Raw genomic sequence first — 8,759 nt, 5'->3', positions numbered from 1 at the left:
CAACGAACTAGTTAGCTTCAAATCCATGCGAAACACGCGATTTAGCTTCAAATACTTGCGATATAAGTGATGTAGATTCAACTGCAGGCGAAATGAACGAGTTAGCTCCAAATCCATGCGAATGAATTGTTTAGCTGCAAATACATGTGATATACATGATTTAGTTTCAACTGCATGCGAAACAACGAGTTACCTTCAAATCCACGCGAAACACATAATTTAGCTTCAAATCAATGCGAAGTAGCATGTTTAGATTCAAATCCATGCGAAACACATGATTTAGCTTCAAATACTTGCGATATAAGTGAAATAGTTTCAAATGCAGGCAAAACGAACGAGTTAGCTCGCAAATCCATGCGAAACACATGATTCAGCTGCAAATCAATGCGATGTAGAAGGTTTAGCTTCAAATCCATGCCAAACACATGATTTAGCTTCAAATCCATGGGATGTAGAAGGTTTAGATTCAAATCCATGCGAAACACATTGTTTAGGTGCAAATCAGTGCGAAGTAGATGGCTCAGGTTCAAAGCCATGCGATTCAAATGGTTCATCTTCAAATACTTGTGAAAGACATGATTTAGCTTCAACTGCATGCGAAACAAAGGGGTTACCTTCAAATCCACGCGAAACACATGATTTAGCTTCAAATCAATGCGATGTAGAAGGCTTAGCTTCAAATCCATGCAAAACACGTGATTTAGGATCCAATCAATGCGAAGTAGAAGGCTTAGCTTCTAATACATGCGAAACAAATGGTTTAGCTTCAAATACTTGCGATATAAATGATACAGCTTCAAATACAGGAGAAACAAACGAGTTAGCTTCGAAACCATGCAAAACACACGATTTAGCTTCAATTCAATGCCAAGTAGAAGGCTTAGCTTCAAGTCCACGCGAATCAATTGTTTAGCTGCAAATACTTGTGATATACATGATTTAGTTTCAACTGCATGCGAAACACATTATTTAGGTGCAATTCAGTGCGAAGTAGAAGGATCAGGTACAAAGCCACGCGATTAAAATGGTTCATCTTCAAATCCAAGCGAAACACATAATTTAGCTTCAAATCAATGCGATGTAGAAGGTTTAGCTTCAAATCCAAGCGAAACACATGATTTAGCTTCCAATACTTGCGATATAAGTGATATAGTTTCAAATGCAGGAGAAAAGAAAGAGTTAGCTTCAAATCCATGCGAAACACATGATTCAGCTGCAAATCAATGCAATGTAGAAGGCTTAGCTTCAAATCCATGCAAAACACGTGATTTAGGATCCAATCAATGCGAAGTAGAAGGCTTAGCTTCAAATCCATGCGAAACAAATGGATTAGCTTCAAATACGTGCGATATAAATGATACAGCTTCAAATACAGGAGAGACAAACGAGTTGGCTTCAAATCCATGCAAAACACACGATTTAGCTTCAATTCAATGCCAAGTAGAAGGCTTAGCTTCAAATCCATGCGAAACAAACGGATTAGCTTCAAATACGTGCGATATAAATGACACAGCTTCAAATACAGGAGAAACAAACGAGTTAGCTTCAAATCCATGAAAACACACGATTTAGATTCAATTCAATGCCAAGTAGAAGGCAGAGCTTCAAATCCATGCGATACAAATGGTTTAGCTTCAAATACTTGTGATATACATGATTTAGCTTCAACTACATTCGTAGCAAACGAGTTAGCTCCAAATCCACGCGAAACACATAATTTAACTTCAAATCAGTGCGAAGTAGAAGGTTTAGCTTCAAATCCATGCGAATCTAATGGTTCGGCTTCAAATACTTGTGAAAGACATGATTTGGCTTAAACTGCATGCGAAACAAACGAGTTACCTTCAAATCCACGCGAAACACATAATTTAGCGTCAAATCAATGCGAAGTAGCAGGTTTAGCTTCAAATCCACGCGAAAAACATGATTTAGCTTCAAATACTTGCGATATAAGTGATATATTTTCAAATGCAGGAGAAACGAACGAGTGAGCTTCAAATCCATGCGAAACACATGATTCAGCTGCAAATCAATGCGATGTAGAAGGCTTAGATTCAAATCCATGCAAAACACGTGATTTAGGATCCAATCAATGCGAAGTAGAAGGCTTAGCTTCAAATCCATGCGAGACAAATGCTTTAGCTTCAAGTACTTGCGATATAAACGATATAGCTTCAAATACAGCAGAAACAAACGAGTTAGCTTCAAATCCATGCAAAACACATGATTTATCTTCAAATCAATGCGATGTAAAAGGTTTAGCTTCAAATCTGTGCGAAACAAATGATTTAGCATCAAATACTTGCGATATAAGGGATATAGCTTCAGATGCAGGCGAAACGAACGAGTTTGCTTCAAATCCACGCGAAACACATGATTTAACTTCAAATCAGTGCGAAGTAGAAGGTTTAGCTTCAAATCCATGCGAATCTAATGGTTCGGCTTCAAATACTTGTGAAAGACATGATTTGGCTTAAACTGCATGCGAAACAAACGAGTTACCTTCAAATCCACGCGAAACACATAATTTAGCGTCAAATCAATGCGAAGTAGCAGGTTTAGCTTCAAATCCATGCGAAACACATGATTTAGCTTCAAATACTTGCAATATAAGTGATATAGTTTCAAATGCAGGCGAAACGAACGAGTGAGCTTCAAATCCATGCGAAACACATGATTCAGCTGCAAATCAATGCGATGTAGAAGGTTTAGCTTCAAATCCATGCCAAACACATGATTTAGCTTCAAATCCATTGGATGTAGAAGGTTTAGCTTCAAATCCATGCGAAACACATTATTTAGGTGCAAATCAGTGCGAAGTAGAAGGCTCAGGTTCAAAGCCATGCGATTCAAATGTTTCATCTTCAAATACTTGTGAAAGACATGATTTAGCTTCAACTGCATGCGAAACAAACGAGTTACCTTCAAATCCACACGAAAGACATGATTTAGCTTCAAATCAATGCGATGTAGAAGGCTTAGCTTCAAATCCATGCAAAACACGTGATTTAGGATCCAATCAATGCGAAGTAGAAGGCTTAGCTTCAAATCCATGCGAAACAAATGGTTTAGCTTCAAATACTTGCGATATAAATGATACAGCTTCAAATACAGGAGAAACAAACGAGTTACCTTCAAATCCATGCAAAACACACGATTTAGCTTCAATTCACTGCCAAGTAGAAGGCTTAGTTTCAAATCCATGCGAATCAATCGTTTAGCTGCAAATACTTGTGATATACATTATTTAGTTTCAACTGCATGCGAAACAAACGAGTTAGCTTCAAATTCATTCGAAACACAATATTTAGCGTCAAATCAATGCGAAGTAGAAGGTTTAGCTTCAAATCTGTGCGAAACACATGATTTAGCTTCAAATACTCTCGATATTAGTGATATAGTTTCAAATGCAGAAGAAACAATCGAGTTAGCTTCAAATCCATGCGAAACAAATGATTTAGCTTCAGCTGCTTGCGATATAAGTGATATAGCTTCAAATGCTGACGAAACAAACGGGTTAGCTACGAATCCATGTGAAACACATGATTTAGCTTCGAATCAATACGAAGTAGAGGGCTTAGCTTCAAATCCATGCGGAACAAAGGGATTAGTTTCAGATACTTACGATATAGATAATTTGGCTTCAACTGCATGCGAAATCAACGAGTTAGCTTCAAGTCCACGCGAAACACTTGATTTAGATTCAAATCAATGATATGTAGAAGGTTTAGCTTCAAATCTGCGCGTTATAAATGATTTAGCTTCAAATACTTGCGATAAAAGTGATATAGCTTCAAATACTGGCGAAACAAACGAGTTAGTTTCAAATCAATGTGAAACAAAACATTTAGCATCAAATCCATGCGAAACACATGATTTAGCTGCAAATATATGCGATGTAGAAGGTCTAGCTTCAAATCCGCGCGAAACAAATGATTTAGCTTCAATTACTTGCAATATAAGTGATATAGCTTCAAATGCAGCCGAAACTAACGAGTTAGCTTCAAATCCTTGCGAATCACATGATTTAGCTTCAAATACTTGCGAATATAACGGATACAGCTTCAAATGCATGCGAAACAAACGAGTTAGCTTCAAATACTTGCGATATAAACGGAGTAGGTTCAAAAGCAGGAAAACAAACGAGTTAGCTTCAAATCCATGCGAAACACATGATTTAGCTTCATATCCAAGGGAAACACATGATTTAGCTACAAATCAATGCGATGTAGAAGGTTTAGCTTCAAATCCATGCGATTTATACGATTTAGCTTCAAATCAATGCGATGTAGAAGGTTCAGCTTCAAATCCATGCGAAACACATGATTTAGCTTCAAACACTTGGGATATGGGTGGTGTAGCTTCAACTGCATGCGATACACAAGATTTTCCTTCAAATCAATGCGATGTGGAAGTTTCTGCTTCAAATGCATGCGACACATATGATTTAGCTTCAAATACTTGCGATATAAGTAATATAGCATCAAAAGCTGGAGGAACAAACGAGTTAGCTTCAAATCCATGCGAAACACATAATTTAGCTGCAAATGAATGCGAAGTTGAAGGCTCATCTTCAAATCCAAGCGAAACAAATGGTTTAGCTTCAACTACTTGTGATATACATGATTTAGCTTCATCTGCATGCGATACAAACGAGTTAGCTTCACATCCATGCGAAACACATGATTTAGCTTCACACCAATGTGATGTAGTAGGCTTAGCTTCCAATCCGCGAGAAACAGATGATTTACATTCAAATACTTGCGATATAAGTGATATAGCTTCGAATGCAGGAGAGACAAATGAGTTACCTTCAAATCCATGCGAAACACTTGAATTAGCTTCAAATCAATGCGATGTAAAAGGTTTAGCTTCAAATCTGTGCGAAACAAATGATTTAGCTACAAATACTTGCGATATATGTGATACAGCTTCAAATGCAGGCGAAACAAACGAGTTAGCTTCAAATCCATGTGAAACAAATGATTTAGCTTCATATACAAGGGGAACACATGATTTAGCTTCAAATCAATGCGATGTAGAAGGTTTAGATTCAAATCTGAGCAAAACAAATGACTCATCTTCAAATACTCTCGATATTGGTGATATAGCTTCAAATGCAGACGAAACACACGATTAGCTTCAAATCCATGCGAAACAAATGATTTAGTTTCAAGTCAATTCTTAGTAGAAGGCTTGGCTTCAAATCCTAGCGAAACAAATGGCTTAGATACAGATACTTGTGATATACATGATTTAGCTTCAGCTGCATGCGAAACAAACGAGTTAGCTTCAAATCCAAGCGAGAGTCGTGATTTAGCTGCAAATCAGTGCGAAGTAGAAGGCTTAGCTTCAAATACGTGCGAAACAAATGGTTTAGCTACAAATACTTGTGATATACAATATTTAGCTACAACTGCATGCGAAACAAACGAGTTAGCTTCAAATCCATGCGAAACAAATGATTGAGCTTCAAACACTTGGGATATAGGTGGTATATTTTCAACTGCATGCGAAACAAACGAGTCACTCTCAAATCCACGCGAAACACATGAGTTAGCTTCAAATCAATGCGATGTAGAAGGTTTAGCATCAAATCCATGCGATACAAATGATTGAGCTTCAAACACTTGGGAGAAAGGTTATATAGCTTCAACTGCATGCGAAACAAACGAGTTACCTTCAAATCCACGCGAAACACATGATTTAGCTTCAACTCAATTTGATGTAGAAGGTTTAGCTTCAAATCCATGCGAAACAAATGATTTAGCTTCAAATCAATGCGAAGTAAAAGGCTTAGCTTCAAATCCATGCGAAGCGAATGATTTAGCATAAAATACTTGCGAATATAAGAGATATAGCTTCAAATGCAGGCGAAACAAAGGAGAAAGCTTCAAATCCACGCAAAACACATGATTAAGCTTCAAATCCATGGGATGTAGAAGGTTTAGCTTCAAATCCATGAGAAACAAATGATTTAGCATCAAATACTTGTGAATATAAGTGATATAGCTTCAAATGCAGGCGAAACAAACGAGTTAGCTTCAGATCCATGCGAAACGCATGATTTATCTTCAAATCAATGCGATGTAGAAGGTTTAGCTTCAAATCCAAGCGAGGCACATGATTTAGCTTCAATCAGTGCGAAGTAGAAGGCTTAGCTTCAAATCGATGCGAATCTAATAGTCCGGCATCAAATTCTTGTGAAATACATGATTTAGCTTCAACTGCATGTGAAACAAACGTGTTAGCTTCAAATCCAAGCGAAAGAGATGATTTAGCTTCAAATCAATGCGAAGTAGAAGGCGTAGCTTCAAATCCGTGCGGAACAAATGGTTATGCTTCAAAAACTTGTGATATAAGTGATATAGATTCAACTGCAGGCGAAACGAACGAGTTACCTTCAAGACAACGCGAAACACATGATTTAGCTTCAAATCAATGCGATGTAGAAGGTTTAGCTTCAAATCCATGCGAAACAAATGATTTAGCTTCAAATCAATGCGAAGTAGAAGGCTTAGCTTCAAATCCATGCGAAACAAATGGTTTAGCTACAAATACTTGTGATATACATTATTTAGCTACAACTGCATGCGAAACAAAGGAGTTTGCTTCAAATCCATGCGAAACACATGGTTTAGATTCAAATCAGTGTGAAGTAGAAGGCTTAGCACCAAATCCCATGCGAATCAAATGGTTTAGATTCAAATACTTGTGATATACATGATTTAGCTTCAACTGCATGCGAAACACATGATTCAGCTGCAAATCATTGCGATGTAGAAGGTTTAGCTTCAAATCCATGCCAAACACAAGATTTAGCTTCAAATCCATGGGATGTAGAAGGTTTAGCTGCAAATCCATGCGAAACACACGATTTGGCTTCAAATCAATGCGAAGTAGAAGGCTTAGCTTCAAATGCATGCCAAACACATGATTTAGCTTCATATCCAAGGGAAACACATGATTTAGCTACAAATCAATGCGATGTAGAAGGTTTAGCTTCAAATCCATGCGATTTACACGATTTAGCTTCAAATCAATGCGATGTAGAAGGTTCAGCTTCAAATCCATGCGAAACACATGATTTAGCTTCAAACACTTGGGATATGGGTGGTGTAGCTTCAACTGCATGCGATACACAAGATTTTCCTTCAAATCAATGCGATGTGGAAGTTTCTGCTTCAAATGCATGCGACACATATGATTTAGCTTCAAATACTTGCGATATAAGTAATATAGCATCAAAAGCTGGAGGAACAAACGAGTTAGCTTCAAATCCATGCGAAACACATAATTTAGCTGCAAATGAATGCGAAGTTGAAGGCTCATCTTCAAATCCAAGCGAAACAAATGGTTTAGCTTCAACTACTTGTGATATACATGATTTAGCTTCATCTGCATGCGATACAAACGAGTTAGCTTCACATCCATGCGAAACACATGATTTAGCTTCACACCAATGTGATGTAGTAGGCTTAGCTTCCAATCCGCGAGAAACAGATGATTTACATTCAAATACTTGCGATATAAGTGATATAGCTTCGAATGCAGGAGAGACAAATGAGTTACCTTCAAATCCATGCGAAACACTTGAATTAGCTTCAAATCAATGCGATGTAAAAGGTTTAGCTTCAAATCTGTGCGAAACAAATGATTTAGCTACAAATACTTGCGATATATGTGATACAGCTTCAAATGCAGGCGAAACAAACGAGTTAGCTTCAAATCCATGTGAAACAAATGATTTAGCTTCATATACAAGGGGAACACATGATTTAGCTTCAAATCAATGCGATGTAGAAGGTTTAGATTCAAATCTGAGCAAAACAAATGACTCATCTTCAAATACTCTCGATATTGGTGATATAGCTTCAAATGCAGACGAAACACACGATTAGCTTCAAATCCATGCGAAACAAATGATTTAGTTTCAAGTCAATTCTTAGTAGAAGGCTTGGCTTCAAATCCTAGCGAAACAAATGGCTTAGATACAGATACTTGTGATATACATGATTTAGCTTCAGCTGCATGCGAAACAAACGAGTTAGCTTCAAATCCAAGCGAGAGTCGTGATTTAGCTGCAAATCAGTGCGAAGTAGAAGGCTTAGCTTCAAATACGTGCGAAACAAATGGTTTAGCTACAAATACTTGTGATATACAATATTTAGCTACAACTGCATGCGAAACAAACGAGTTAGCTTCAAATCCATGCGAAACAAATGATTGAGCTTCAAACACTTGGGATATAGGTGGTATATTTTCAACTGCATGCGAAACAAACGAGTCACTCTCAAATCCACGCGAAACACATGAGTTAGCTTCAAATCAATGCGATGTAGAAGGTTTAGCATCAAATCCATGCGATACAAATGATTGAGCTTCAAACACTTGGGAGAAAGGTTATATAGCTTCAACTGCATGCGAAACAAACGAGTTACCTTCAAATCCACGCGAAACACATGATTTAGCTTCAACTCAATTTGATGTAGAAGGTTTAGCTTCAAATCCATGCGAAACAAATGATTTAGCTTCAAATCAATGCGAAGTAAAAGGCTTAGCTTCAAATCCATGCGAAGCGAATGATTTAGCATAAAATACTTGCGAATATAAGAGATATAGCTTCAAATGCAGGCGAAACAAAGGAGAAAGCTTCAAATCCACGCAAAACACATGATTAAGCTTCAAATCCATGGGATGTAGAAGGTTTAGCTTCAAATCCATGAGAAACAAATGATTTAGCATCAAATACTTGTGAA

This window comes from Megalopta genalis, unplaced genomic scaffold, assembly GCF_051020955.1.
Source record: "Megalopta genalis isolate 19385.01 unplaced genomic scaffold, iyMegGena1_principal scaffold0169, whole genome shotgun sequence".
Classification (NCBI taxonomy): domain Eukaryota; kingdom Metazoa; phylum Arthropoda; class Insecta; order Hymenoptera; family Halictidae; genus Megalopta; species Megalopta genalis.
Note: the sequence above shows the minus strand (reverse complement) of the source record.